The 15821-nt window shown below is 36.4% G+C and overlaps 1 non-coding gene across 1 annotated transcript; it reads right to left on the reverse strand.

Moving 5' to 3' along the window:
* Positions 1-9224: 9224 nt before the first annotated feature.
* Positions 9225-9332, reverse strand: LOC126804176 (small nucleolar RNA R71). The gene has a single exon (XR_007673136.1). It is a non-coding gene; the product is annotated as a small nucleolar RNA R71 (small nucleolar RNA).
* Between the last annotated feature and the right edge of the window lie 6489 nt (positions 9333-15821).

The raw sequence follows: 15821 nt of genomic DNA on the forward strand, positions 1-15821 counted from the left end.
ACAAAGGGTAAGGTTTTGTGAGAGTGAGTGCCAAAACCACTTAGTTCATAGTCTCACAGTTCAAGTTGAATATGAAACTAGAAACTAACAAACCCGTTTGTACCTTCATTAGGCACTCATGACCTTGAAAAAAGAACGAGTCGACAATTTGATCCTCTCCTTTCCACTCTTTTTCTCCTCAAACTTTTAACACTCTAGCTAGCATCATCATCATCATTGTTTTCATTGAAAAATAAGAACTTCCTTCGTTTTTGATTTAGTCTTCCTTCTTCAGTACTCTAGAGTAAGTCTCCGCTTTGATATGGATTCTGGTGGTGATTAACTGCGACATTACATGTACATTGACATTTCCTATACCACGAATTCTAGGCATAGAACTTGCCTATATCGGTTGAGATGACATAATTTGCAAATTATAACATTGAACATATTGGGAAGACTCGTTTTGTAACAAATTGGCATGGCTTCGTGCATGTTCCCTCACACAATTACTTAGCGAGTCTAGACGGCTACAAATAGCTAGATAACTCATCATATTAGCATTTATAGGGTTAAAAGACTCGAATGGAAACACGACTTATATATGGATTATGGTCATCCTCCTTTCATATCAGAAACTTTGATTTTTCAAAGGTATACTATCAAAACAGATTCCCATATTTTTGGATTGGGTAAGTTAACCATTTATATATATGCCTAGTTTCAACGCTACTGCGTTACTGCGTACTTGACTTAGACTATCAAATACGGTGCATCAGTGCATGTACTCGATATCTTCCGGACTTTCCCAAAGGGCCATACGCTAGGGTTTTCTTTCTGCAGCAGAATATCAACTCCGAGTAATGCTGCCCTTTCTTGATCCATTGCAGTTTGCTGATATATGAAAATGAACGTGTGTGTGTGTGTGTGTTTTTATACACGCGTACGTTCATTTCGTGTTTATAGTCCCACTTTAGTGACTTTACTTAGATTAATAACTTTTACTGATGTATTGACCAAAAAAAAAGTTTTACTGATGTTAGGTTACATTTTCTTAGTTATTTTGCCCCTTAATTATGATTATTTATTTACATTTCTACTTCAGTGACATCGATCATCTTCTCTTAAGTTTAATTAATCTTCTCTATCATAAGTCATAATATCTGTCTTCTATTACGTAATGTCTTTCTATTCTATTGAAGACCGAGATAGCCTACCGTGACCTTCATTCGTTTTCAGTCTTCACCCTTTGTTTAATATCCAACCAACTTTATTAATTTCATCACCAGACTCACAGAGGATCATCATCTGAGCCTTGCTTACCGTATTCCTTCGATTCGTTAATTCGTTACTGTTTGGGATAAAAGTTTGGGACACATGATTATCATTAGATCAAATTTCTAATTCATACCATAAGTCAAACGATCGAGGCATATAGTGTTTTACGCTAATTGCCTCCGTTAAAATGTTACAAATAGCTTAATTCATTATCAACTAAATTTGACATTGTATCAACTAGCAATTCTGGCACACTAGTAGCTATTCCAGCATTATGTGAGGACCGATCAGCTTGATTAGGCTGCCAAATTGTCAATAGTTGTATCTATTAATATGCACGGCCACATGTAACAAATCATCGATTATTTTCTATCATGCAGCTATCTATGTAGGTACGGCCAAACCTACATATATACCAAGCGCGCAGATGTAGTTGATTGCAAAAGGCTGAGCGATTCTGAGTCTAGCCTCTCATCAGTCTCATGTATGATCTACCAAACTCTAGCCATATATGAAAATCATAATTGATGACTTAATTAAGAGCTATACTACAATATGTCTATTAGTCTGAACTGGACTTCATTATTATTGAAAGGTGTCAAGATTGATGAATAGCCTCACCTATCATTAAGCAGCGGAATGCAGTTGAGCAGAAAGCTAGGGCATCCACTTAAATGACTTAATTGGTTGTCTAGCTAGAATGCATGCTAGATTCAGAAAGATAAGAGATGTTATTGTAACCATTTGTTTCATTGTTTCGCTTGGCATGGTGGCCTTACTGGCCTCCTTACTCGTTCAATACAATTATCCACTTACATGCGTAGTACCACTTAATTATTTCACAATGAAAACGAAAGTCAAGTAGGTTTCATTGCAACTTAATTAGTTGCTGTTTCTAGATATTTGTATGAAGATTATTTACTTTACCTTACTTGTAAGCAACTCTTCAACCACCACTTTATAAAGAACAATAGCTAATTACAGTAATTAGAGACCTGATTACATAATTGATTGGAGAGTTAATATAGATATGGGGTATTCAGATTATGCAAACTTTATCGCATTTGTTGTATAACAATGTTGTTCGAACGGCGGAACCGGCCTTGCATGCGGCAGCCCTTGCATGCATTCAACTAATTAAAACCGTAGTTGTATCGAGGTGGATATTAGCCTAACTAGAACAGATACATAATTAATAACTGATCTCTTGAATTGAAGAGTGAATTATTAGATCATTTAAATTCATCCTGTGTGTGTGTCAGTGTGTGTGCGTGTGCAAGTCCCACTATAATGACCAATTGGATACAAATACTTAAGAGTGTCTGAGCTCGATAAAACTACAGTTACTTGTTTCTTGGCAAAAACAAAATTCCACTCGCACAAATAAATCTCATCATAGTGAAGATCTCATCCATTTCCATACATATAACGAATGAAATGAAATGCAATCTAATAGATCATAAATGTAGAGTATATACGTAGCTTTACTTTAGATTTTCTGGTTTCATTTCCCCACCAACCCAAACATAGCCTTTGAAGAGTTTCAACGCTCAATTTGTGAATTCACCATATGGCTCAGCGCCAAACTGGGGAGATCCAAGAATGCTTGTCCAACGACCTTGCCTTTCGGGTTTCATCCCTTTACACATGTTTTGTTTCCCTTTTCCTTCTTTCTGAACCCTCTCAGTGTTGTGAACTATTTAAATGTAACTTCGTATCTTTTGATGCAATTCCTCTACATATATGTCGACATTACCTTTGGTTCACGCCAGAAAACACCATGATTCCATGCCCGTCATAGTAAGTCATACACACTCGAGAACCTCACACTGTAACTTACCAAATAGTGTAGTATGTGTCTCGCATGTGATCTCCAACCCACAACTAGCTAGCTCACTGGAGATATGAGATGCTTTGTCCTTTAAGACGCTTACAAAACTCACCTATGGTTCCTTGAATTTTCCACAAAAGCTTCATTCGGGACAATATGAAGTAAGAATCTTGTGACTAAAATTTGCTTTTACCTTTAGCTCTCTTGAGGGTACAATTTTGGAAATCACTTAGGATCCAATGTTCCAAGTTATTGAGTTAATTAATTTTGAGTACGTGTCTCGGTTAAGACTATTAATTAAGTCTGACTAGAAATTAAGTTATATTGTATGTCTAATATTAAATCATGCAACACTTAAATTTACGCATGCTTAAGTATTTGAAATATCAACAAAATGATTGAGACCTTCCGGATTTGGCCCCGCTTTAAAGTGAAGGTTTACTATGCAAATGAGCCATATGGACCGCCTTACCTAGTCTTAACTAGTTTTCTTTTCTCCTTTTCTGATCTTTTTGCGAATCTCCTCGCACATCCTTTAATTTATATGGACAATTGCCTCCAAATGGATCTAGCTAGTGGTATAACTTTTTATTTATCTATTTGTTGTTTTGTGAACTATTATCTCTTGCATACTCCTTGTGAACGACTTAAAGTAGTGACTTGATTTTTCATAGATTTTGTTTAGCATCATATTGAAAGCAAAGGCAGAGCAGTTGTAGGACAAACACAGCCTACTTTCATATCAACACAATATGCATCTTCCTGCTTGTTCCTTTTCAATCTGTACTTATCCCAATATAAAAATTGATTGGACATTTCATTGAGCTTCGTCCAATACATAAACACAGTGCTCGCAGTTGCTAAAATTACCCCGGAATTTTTTTACAAACAGTGCACCAACTTTTAATCACTAATAATGTATATACATTCAGTTTCAAAATAAGTATTTTAGTACACGAAATATGAAATCTGACCCAAAACATAGACACAGCGTCAATGAAGGTGTTAATTATCGGTCATGATCTATTTGTTCGAGGGTAATTTCGCACTCTCTTATTTTAACTTTTGTATTTGGTATTTTGGTGTAAGAAAAAAGAATAATGACAAAAACGTAGACATCTCCTCTCTCCCGTTCTTCTCCTTCTTCTTCTTATCTTCTCTTATCCTGATTCAATGACCCCCACAAATGAATCTGGTGAAACCCATCGTCATTAGCAATCCAATACACTTATACACACCACCATTCCTTATAATTAACAAATTAGCCTTTAGCCTTTGCTTCCCTTTTCCTCGATTCTTCCCAATCCCATTTTCAATTCTTCAATTATCAATCCTTGTTGCCAACTTCCTTAAACAGAAGAAGACGGGTGAGAAGCTATAATATAACCGTGACACCATTTGTCAACTCGGAAATCGACACGGTCAGAACCACTTCAAATAGCTATGCCAACATTAGCAGCTGAAGATGTTGTACCTCCATATCAGACAACACAAAAATCCGGCGGCCAAACAAAAGCAAAATATCAATTCAGAGGACTAAATTACCAGTTAAATTAGGTCAGGTTTCACTATAACTAACGGTGTCAAGCGCCGGATGTCTATATGTTGGGTAGATCAACAAATTTTGTGTACCAAAATGATAGATTTAGGATTTAACAAAAAGATTAAAAAGGCTATCTAAGCCTAATTTGGCCAACATAGATGACGATCACTTAACTAGGTACTATGCCCAAACTTGAAACAATTTTTAGAAAATAAAGAAGAAGAAGTTTTAGGCGCATGAGATGTTAGAACGACACTTAAACCTAGAGCTCCACCTTCGTCTCCACCACCTTCTTCTCCTTTAGATATTTTTCAGTTTGAAATCGGAGAAATCAGCAGCTATTTAGACCTTCTCGAGAAACTAGAGAATTCCAGCAACCGTCATAGTTAAGCATGAGGTGTCAAGAGGGTGGAGAACAAGTTTCCATTGATGACACCTCAAAACTAGTGTGCAAGAGCTAGAACCCTAGAAATCTAGAGGTGGGCGGATCTAGAGGCTAAATGGGTAAGATTTTTAAGTGAACAATTCAGATAGACTTCATTTATTCCTTTCTTGAGCTCCATGTTCTATTCCCTTCCCAAATTGTATACATATGGGTGTGTTATGTGTTCTTAAGATAGGATTCCCAAGAGTTTAACCCGAATAGAAAGAATTAGAAGAGAATATGTACTGCTGTTTGTTCTACCATTTGTTTGGTTGAGTTGAGATTTTGATATTTTAGTTATGTTATTGCTTTTCTACAATTAGAATTTGATTGGTGGTTTATTCATATCTATGATTAGATGTTCGATTGGAATTGATTTTGTTAAGTTGGAATTGGTTCTATGCTTAATTAAGTTGAGATGAACTATTTAGTTCTCTTTTTATCAGTCAAGTTCTGTTAATTTTATGGTTAAATTTTCAGAAATTTAATTCCATTCTTAAGAACATGTAATCTACACACACATTTTTCAGAAAACTTATTTTGTACCTAAACTTTGAAATTGCATAACTAATTGTAGAAAATTTCTTTTACTGCGATTCCAACTCTCAATTGATACTTAATTTGTGATAGGAGCACAAAGTTTGACGTTCTTAATGTGTTTATGCCATATTCTTACTCTTTGTTACATCTTATTTAGTATATTTTAGTTTCTTTTGTATGAATAAATGTCTAGGTAGAGCTTATATCGATCATGAGTGAATTGATGATGAAATCGTGCTAAGTGTCAAGAATCCTTGTTGAGATATGATTCCTTGTTTAAGTAGGATTCATTTCCTATTTCTTTGTTTCTAACGTACTTATTCTTATTAGGAAATATAAATCCATGTTGGAGAAGGAAAGAAATCCTAGTTCCACAAGGAACGAGAAGAAGATACACTTAAAAGCCCAATCCATGCAAGAATCAAAATGCTGTCAAGATTCGTAGTCCAACTTCGACGGGCTCTTCTGGATAGCTCCGATCGAGTTAGAAGACGTACCTTATATAGATACAAATATGTGTAAGTCTAGTTTCTGTAGGATTTAGAATCAAATCAATATCTTATTCCTACAGGGAGATATGACCGAATCATTACTCAGAGGTCCAGTGAGCTCGGCGGAATTATCTCAGCCATTGATTTGCTTTTGATCCAAGGGCTACGAGGGAAACTTGGGACCTTGTTTCTCCTACATATAGATAAAAAAATCTATATCAGAATTACCATAAATTCCTGCACCAAAGAATGTCAAAGAAGACATGCAGCAAATTAAATGAGAAGAAGTAAGAAAGTCAAAGAAGGCATGTAGTAAATTAATGAGAAGAGGTAAGAAAAATCAAACATGGCTGTAACAATTAAAACTCTTGCTGCCTCCCTAATTCAAAGGAAGAAATTTATGCAAAAGAAATCAGCATTAAAGAAGGAAGAAAATATGCAATTAATGCTAAAGATATGCAATCCTTATAGAAATCAGAATTCTGGCAGTACATGTCATCCAACTTTAACGGGCTCCCCTGAACAGCTCACAATGATTCAGAAAATCCATGACATATGGATGAAAAGCTATGAAAATCCTAAATTCTGTTGGAATCAGCTCAATATCTATTTTCTAGAGAAAGTTATGGCCAGAACAAGACATAAAGGTTAGATCTACCGAATTGAGAAAATCTAGGAAACCTCAACCAATTCGGTTTCAACTTTGTGGACTTTGTTGCCAGTCTCCCTTGGGTTTCTTCCTCTATATATAACACCTCATTTCCACATAAAAATATCATCAACCTTGCTCACAAGACTAGCCAAAGCTCTGCCTTAAACACTACTCATCATCCTCAAAGCCATTTAAGTCGAAAACACCATCTTCCTTTCATTCTATTCGATCCAAAGCGCTCGCCTAGGATTGCCACTCAAGTTGAAGCCGTGCTGCCTTGTTCTGATACCGCTAAGGAGATTTACAAAGTGTAACTTGTTACTTCTTCAACTATGTTTTCAGTTTGGATTCTTTGTGTGATGTTGTGTTTATGATTTTGGCTAGTTCCGAATTTATGGAATACTCTTATGTAGTTTACAATTTTGTAAGATGTTATAAAGTAGTTCTGATTTTATTTTCTATGATTTCTATGTAGATGTCGTGAGTTTATAACTCAATGATTTAATGATTCTCTTTCTTGTGCGTTAACTATATGTGATTCAAGGTGCTAAGTTAGTTTTGCATATAGGATTTTTAAGTGTTTTTGTTAACTTGTTAAAGTAAGTGACATGCTTGACTTGTTAGTTATCACTAGGAATTAACCATGATCTGTTTGTTATCTAAGATGCGCTAAGTAATTAGATAAGAGATGAATCAATGAAGTGGTAAGATTGAGAATGACATGTTACCTTGTAATTTCTAAGCGCTAAGATAGGATTACCAGGCCATGTAGCGAGTTAGGGATGCGCTAAGTAACTTAGTTCGGCATTAGGTTGTTGTTTGTTCACTCAATACTTGTCTGCTAAGGCTCGGTGTTTGCATAGGATGAGATTATGATTTTGAAGATACTTGTGACGATTTCTTTGGTGATGTTTATGTGTTGGTTGGTTGATCACATGTATATATTAGTTTATGATTTATTTTTATGTTCTTGATACGATCCTATATCAAATCTTTATATCTCTTATGAATTCGTTGTTAAATATTTGTGATTCTTTGCCCTGGATGGATCCCCGGTTTGTGAACGATACCCTCTTGCTTTATACTACTAACGATACTTATAGGGATAATATTGATCTCGAGTAATCGAACCGATCAAATGGTGTCGTTGCCGGGGATCCATCTTTATGGCACTCTAATCTTTTAATTTCAAATTCACTGTTCATATTGTAAATTTGTATATGCTAATCTTATTTTGTTGTAACATATAGTAAATATATCTTAGGTTGTTGTTTTGGTGATTGAGTGAATGATTGTTGTAGGTTGTATATCGAACAAAATAGATAAAGTCCCTCTTGTTAATATTAGCCTCAATCCCTCATGTTTTCTTCCAAAGTTTTTGCATGAAGTTGAGGGCGGCTTTTATTAACACTTGGATATTTGTCTAACACCCAAGTTTCAGTTCAGCTGAGTAAGGGGCACGCTCTTTTATTACCCTGGTGCATGAGACCAAAATTGGATCTCAAAGAACTATTGACTGATATACATCTCGGTGATGGAGTCGATAGGGAGTTCGCTCTCCGTAGTTCAACAAATGAGTCCTACCATGTTCACTATCTCTAATTGAGCTATACAGCCTTCTGAAACAAAGACTTGATCTTGTGTCTAGACATTCATACTTAGGCCGCACGTCCACCTTGGTTTACAACTTAGAATCAATCGATCATTCAATCATTGAAATAGCAAAAAGAACTTGGGAATTGTATGAACTTTGTAAACGTAAAGAACTAACTTTGTAACATGACAACATAGTTGTCGTGCCTCTTCCATAAGTGTGCCGTGTATATGACCAAGGAAGGGCACGATTCATGTCTTCATTTTGTATTCTTCAATGCTAACCCTTTAACTTTTGTATTACTGGAATTATGCTTGCCCGCAATATCTAAGAAAACACAAGAGCTCAAAGATCGAATTCAAGCACTTAGAGATTTAAACAACTCTTTTACAAGTGGACCCTTAGATTTCGAATCATCTCCAAGCAATTCAATCTTGAACTCTTCACCTAGATCAGAAGAAGAGGAGGATCCTTTCTTTCCCTTCATCTTCAATTCAGAGACAAACACAATTGCGGACCGTGGCCTAGTTCCTGTCGGTGCTCCAATGGCACTCAAGAATGCTTTCATCCCCACCACCCCTGAATCACCTTCATGCATTGCTTTCACATCTCTTAATGAAGCCAACTTCTCCATTCCGGTTCAATTTCTTGGGCAGCGGTCTAAGTATTCTGGTTCCTCAATGGAAGACCCTAATGTTCACCTTAGGGAGTTCTTAGACATTTGCAAGCTCCAATCGATTCATCATCTATCTCAAGAAGACTTGAGGTTGCTTTTGTTTCCATTTACCCTTAAGGACGATGCTAAGCGTTGGTTGTACTCTCTACCTCCGGGAATAATCACCACATGGGAAGAAATGACTAGGAAGTTCTTGAAACAATTCTTCCATGCTCAACTCACAAGAAAGGAGATTCAAAACTTCACTCAAAAGGATGGTGATTCACTCTATGAGGAATGGGAGGAATTTCATGAACTACAAAGGAAATGCCCTCACCATGGTATTTCGTTGGATGACTTGGTGCAATTCTTCTATGAAGGATTCGACACCACTAACAAGAGTATGATGGATTCGTCATGTGGCTGCACATTCATGAACAAGACCAGTCAAGAAGCTTACACCTTGACTCATGACTTGGCTGACAACAATCGCCAATTTAGTTCTAAGGAGAAGAGAGGAAGCAAGAATCATGGGGTGTATGACGTTGATACAAGGAATCAAATGGCTACTTTAGAAAAAAAAAAAGCTTGACATTCTTGTCAAGGCATTCAATGGTTCGAGCATCAACACTCAAGAGTGTGGCATTTGTTCTTTCGAGGACCACATCACCGAGAATTGTCCAAATGGTGCAATGACTGAGGAGGAGTTGAACTTCATGGGGAAACAAAGGCCTAGGTACGATCATTACTCGAACACATACAATCCTGGACTTAGAGACCATCCCAACTTTCGTTGGAAGAACAATGCTCAACCGTCCAATGCTCAAGGTCAAGGACCTCGTCCTTCAGGTTTGTTTGTGCGGTCTCAGGTACCTCAAGGTTATGTTCCATTTAACTCCAATGTTCATGGTTCGAATAATATATATGCACCTAACTATGATAAACTTTTGAAGTCCCTTGCTCAAGGGCAACAAAATTTAAACTATGCTACTCAAGCTTTAGTTATAGGTCAACAAACTCATTCTAAAGACATAATCGAGCTTAAGAAGTAGATGGGACAAGTGATCGGATTCATGGGCAAGATCCATGAAGGAGGTAAGTTGCCAAGTCAAACCGAGCCAAATCCAAATGTGAAGGCCATGAAGTCGCTGGCTCTTAGATGCTCCATTGCAGCCAATCAAGAAGGCCATGTCTTCTAAAGACAAAGAGGCCTAGAATTTCAATGCAAATGACCTAGAGAAGGACCCTGCCTCCTCTAAGGTCAATGATGTCATGCATGAGACAGGTAAAGATCCTAACTCTAGTGATTTGGTTTCAACTAATGCTCTTCTCGTGTCCCCTTCCCCAATAGATTCGCAGAGAAGAAGAAGGATGACTCTAATCAAGCCATGTTCGACATCTTTAAGAGGGTAGAAGTGAACATGCCTCTCATTGAATGCATTCAACAAATCCCGAAGTATGCTAAGTTTCTAAAGGAGTTGTGCACCAATAAAAGAATGACTCGAGAAAAGGAAGTGATCACAGTGAATGAGACGGTCTCAGCCGTGCTCCAAAGGAAGCTACCACCTAAGCTCAAGGATCCAGGGAGTTTTTCTATCCCTTGTACAATCGGTAACGAAAAATTTCATAAGATAATGATAGACTTAGGAGCATCGATCAATGTAATGCCTTACTAGATTTGTGCTAACTTAGGTCTAGGAGATTTGAAAAAAGATAGTGTGGTTATCCGATTAGTTGATTCTTCAAACAAAGTCCCTTTGGGCTATGTTGAAGATGTTCTTGTGCAGGTTTCGAGCTTGATATTCCCTGTGGACTTCTATGTCCTTGACATGGAGCCAACTGAAGCAGATGACAAGGAGGTCCCTATTCTGTTGGGGCGTCCCTTTATGAGGACCGCAAGAACGAAGATTGATGTGTTTAGTGGATCACTCGCCTTTGAGTTCGACGGTGAAGTGATTAGCTTCAATATCTTTGAAGCCATGAGGTATCCCCTTTCGGAATTAAGAGATTGTTTTTCGGTTGACATTCTTGATTCCTTTGCAGATAACTATATAGATACCTTGGCACATGACGAGTTGGCACTCACAATTACCCACGGGGCCGGATTTGTAAGTGATGGCTCCAACGTTTCTGAGTTGGAAGCCAATGATGTCGTGCCATCTTTTGTACTAGAGAACTTGGCTTCTCTTGAGGTTTTGCCACGTGAGGTAAGTTATGTCTCTCCTAGTCCAATTCTCTTAACCACTAACAAGACTCTTCCTTCTGTGGTGCAAGCCCCAAAACTTCATCTTAAGGTTCTTGCAGACCACTTGAAGTATGCGTTTTTGGGAGATGAGGATACATTGTCAGTGATCATTTCATCTACACTCAACGAGGAACAAGAGGATAGATTGATTAAAGTGTTGAAGAGACACAAGACAGCCATAGGATGGATCATAGACGGCCATATGATGAATCGATTGGAGCTTGCAAATGTCTAAGAACTCCCTAAGGTGAACATTAGGGTCTTCCATTGAGGAACCAGAATACTTAGGCAGTTGCCCAAGCAATTGAACCGGAATGAAGAAGTTGGCTTCATTAGGAGATGTGAAAGCAATGCATGAAGGTGATTCAGGGGTGGTGGGGATAAAAGCATTCTTGAGTGCCATTGGAACACCGACAAGAACTAGGCCACGGTCCGCAATTGTGTCTGTCTCTGAAGTAAAGATGAAGGGAAAGAAATGATCCTCCTCTTCTTCTGATCTAGGTAAAGAGTTCAAGATTGAATTGCTTGGAGATGATTCGAAATCTAAGGGTCCACTTGTAAAAGAGTTGTTTAAATCTCTAAGTGCTTGAATTCGATCTTTGAGCTCTTGTGTTTTCTTAGATATTGCAGACAAGCATAATTCTAGTTATACAAAAGTTAAAGGGTTAGCATTGAAGAATACAAAATGAAAACATGAATCGTGCCCTTCCTTGGTCATATACACGGCACACTTATGGAAGAGGCACGACAACTATGTTGTCATGTTACAAAGTTAGTTCTTTACGTTTACAAAGTTCATACAATTCACAAGTTCTTTTTGCTATTTCAATGATTGAATGATCGATTGATTCCAAGTTGTAAACCAAGGTGGACGTGCGGCCTAAGTATGAATGTCTAGACACAAGATCAAGTCTTTGTTTCAGAAGGCTATATAGCTCAATTAGAGATAGTGAACATGGTAGGACTCATTTGTTGAACTACGGAGAGCGAACTCCCTATCGACTCCATCACCGAGATGTATGTCAGTCAATAGTTCTCTGAGATCCAATTTTAGTCCCATGCACCAGGGTAATAAAAGAGCGTGCCCCTTACTCAGCTGAACTGAAACTTGAGTGTTAGACAAATCTCCAAGTGTTAATAAAAGCCGCCCTCAACTTCATGCAAAAACTTTAGAAGAAAACATGAGGGATTGAGGCTAATATTAACAAGAGGGACTTTACCTATTTCGTTCGATATACAACCTACAACAATCATTCACTCAATCACCAAAACAACAACCTAAGATATATTTACTATATGTTACAACAAAATAAGATCAGCATATACAAATTTACAATATGAACAGTGAATTTGAAATTAAAAGATTAAAGAGCCATAAAGATGGATCCCCGGCAACGACACTATTTGATCGGTTCGATTACTCGAGATCAATATTAACCCTGTAAGTATCGTTAGTAGTATAAAGCAAGAGGGTATCGTTCACAAACCGGGGATCCATCCAGGGCAAATAATCACAAAAATTTAACAACGAATTCATAAGAAATATAAAGATTTGATATAGGATCGTATCAAGAACATAAAAATAAATCATAAACTAATATATACATGTGATCAACCAACCCACACATAAACATCACCAAAGAAATTGTCACAAGTATCTTCAAAATCATAATCTCATCCTATGCAAACACCGAGCCTTAGCAGACAAGTACTGAGTGAACAAACAACAACCTAATGCCGAACTAGGTTACTTAGCGCATCCCTAACTCGCTACATGGCCTGGTAATCCTATCTTAGCGCTTAGAAATTACAAGGTAACATGTCATTCTCAATCTTACCACTTCATTGATTCATCTCTTATCTAATTACTTAGCTCAGCTTAGATAACAAACGGATCATGGTTAATTCCTAGTGATTACTAACAAGTTAAGCATGTCACTTACTTTAACAAGTTAACAAAAACACTTAAAAATCCTATATGCTTTAATTGCATATCTTCTTCCTCCTTTAATGTTGATTTCTTTTGCACAAATTTCTTACTTTGAATTAGGGAAGCAGCAAGAGTCTTAATTGTTGCAGCCATGTTTGATTTTTCTTACCTTTTCTCATTAATTTGATGCATGCCTTCTCTGACTTTCTTACCTCTTCTCATTTAATTTGCTGCATGCTTTCTTTGATATTTTTTGGTGCATGAATTTATGGTGATTCTAATATAGATTTGTGCTATTTGTGTAGGAGAAATAAGGTCTCAAGTTTCCCACGTAGCTCTTGGATCAAAAGTAAATCAATGGCTGAGATAATTCCGTCGAGCTCACTGGACCTCCAAGTAATGATTCGGTCATATTTTCATGTAGGAATAGGATATTGATTTGATTCCAAATCCTACAAAAACTAGACTTACACATATTTCTATCCATATAATGTACGTCTTCTAACTCGATCGGAGCTATCGAAGGGAGTCCGTCGAAATTGGACTACGAATCTTGACAGCATTTTGATTCTTGCATGGATTAGGCTTTTAAGTGTATCTTCTTCTCTTTCCTTGTGGAACTAGGATTTCTTTCCTTCTCCAACACGGATTTGTATTTCCTAATAAGAATAAGTACGTTAGAAACAAAGAAATAGAAAATGAATCATACTCGAACAAGGAGTCATATCTCAACAAGGATTCTTGACACTTAGAACGATTTCATCATCAACTCACTCATCATCGATATAAGCTCTACCTAGAGACTTATTCATACAAAAGAAACTAAAATATACTAAATAAGAGGTAACAAAGAGTAAGAGTAGGGCATAAACACATTAAGAATGTCACACTTTGTGCTCCTACCAATTTGTCATCTACAATTGTTATCAAGACATTATCTTGAGATAACCAGCTAAATATTTCATTTTTAGCTAAATAATAATATCTTGTACGTAATATCGTCAGATTTTTCCTGAAACTGTAGCTAAACATTAAAATTCATAACTTAATCTAGGAAATTTATTTTAAAATGATTCCAAGTCTCGGAGTTTTTTGTTAACTACAAATTTTTAGAAGAACTTGAGGTCAAAATCCTAAAATATTAGTACAAGTTTCAGTGTGAAGATGTTGAGGTCAAAAGACTAAAATTTTAGTTCTGTGTTGTTTAAAAACTGACTTTTGGTGAAACAAAGGCTGTGCTTGTATTTGACACTTTGTATCAATGTAATCCTTCAATTACATGACATTTATTATATGATTTCATTCTTTTATTACGAGCTTGAGACATGAGGTGAAAATCAGCAAAGGTATGGGAACAAGGAGGAACCTCTATGTTTGAATGGTTATTGTTTGTGTGTTATATGCTTGTATTGCATGACTGTTTCTCTGTTGCAGTGAATTATACTTATATGTTGGTCTGATAATGTTCATGTTAACACATAGGGTTTGTGGGAATGGTTTGTGCTAGCATATGGCATTTTAGGTAAAGAACTTAATATTAGACTTTTGTGTAATTGAGTCCATAACCTCAGTATGTACCATGCACCTATGTATGCCCACGATTATTGCGCAATTAATATAGGATGTGAAAGGGTAATTCGGGACTGGCAAAAGAGGAATGGACAAGATAACTAGCAAAAGGAATTATGAGAGATAGTTCAGGTAAATGGATACTCCAAGTCACCCTTGTAGTAAATTACATGGTATGAGACATGTAAGTTTGGTTGTATTCGGCTATATGAACTATATGGAATAGATAAAAATGCATTCATATAGTTTTTAGTGTTGGATATGATCTATTTTCTTTGAAGAGGATTTGCCTCCTACTGGGCTGTTATGCTCACCCCTTTAAACTATTGTGCAGGTGAGGAATAAGATACTTATAGTTGAATTTTTTGTCAAGAATAAGTTATTATATAATGTGTGTGATGTTCTACTTTCATAAAATAAGACTTGGACTTTAAATAGTCCACTTTATAATGTTTGTACTACTACCTTATGTAATAAATAATAAATTTCAGTTTTGTGTATATGTGTTCTCTATTTCAATTTCTTTCATGTTCTATTATGAAAACTTATTCGGTAATGAAATATGAGTTGCACCTCAAAAAAATTAAAAATTATTTACCAAAAATAGGGGTGCATGTGACATTTTACCTTATACAAACTATCCAGAAATATTACTACAGGCAGCGTGTGTTCATCATCACATTTGATATTGTTTATAAAGAAGGATAGAGGCATGTCCATACTCTAGATACTAGTATGCGTCAAGTAGATATCAGCTCTCTTAGTATATTTGACCTTGAATCAGGTTTCACGCTGTAAGTTGTTATTTTCTTTTTTCGTTTCTATATGTTAATATATAATTATTCACTTCAAATTGTAATTTTGTATAAGGGACCTGCTTGATCAGTGTATATGCTGCTTATAATCTCAGATTGTTTCATGGAACAGAGAATGTGAAGAAGGAAAGGAAATTGTGTGTGAAGAAGGAAGGGAAAGGAAATTAGTCAGTGTGGGATTTTTTAGTCTCAATAAAACTTATTAAGTGGATTCTTGGTTGTATGTGTATAACTTTTTTAGGCAAATAGTGTTTGGACTATGGTTGGTATATTTG

The sequence above is a fragment of the Argentina anserina genome, chromosome 7, assembly GCF_933775445.1.
Source record: "Argentina anserina chromosome 7, drPotAnse1.1, whole genome shotgun sequence".
NCBI classification, from domain to species: Eukaryota; Viridiplantae; Streptophyta; class Magnoliopsida; order Rosales; family Rosaceae; genus Argentina; species Argentina anserina.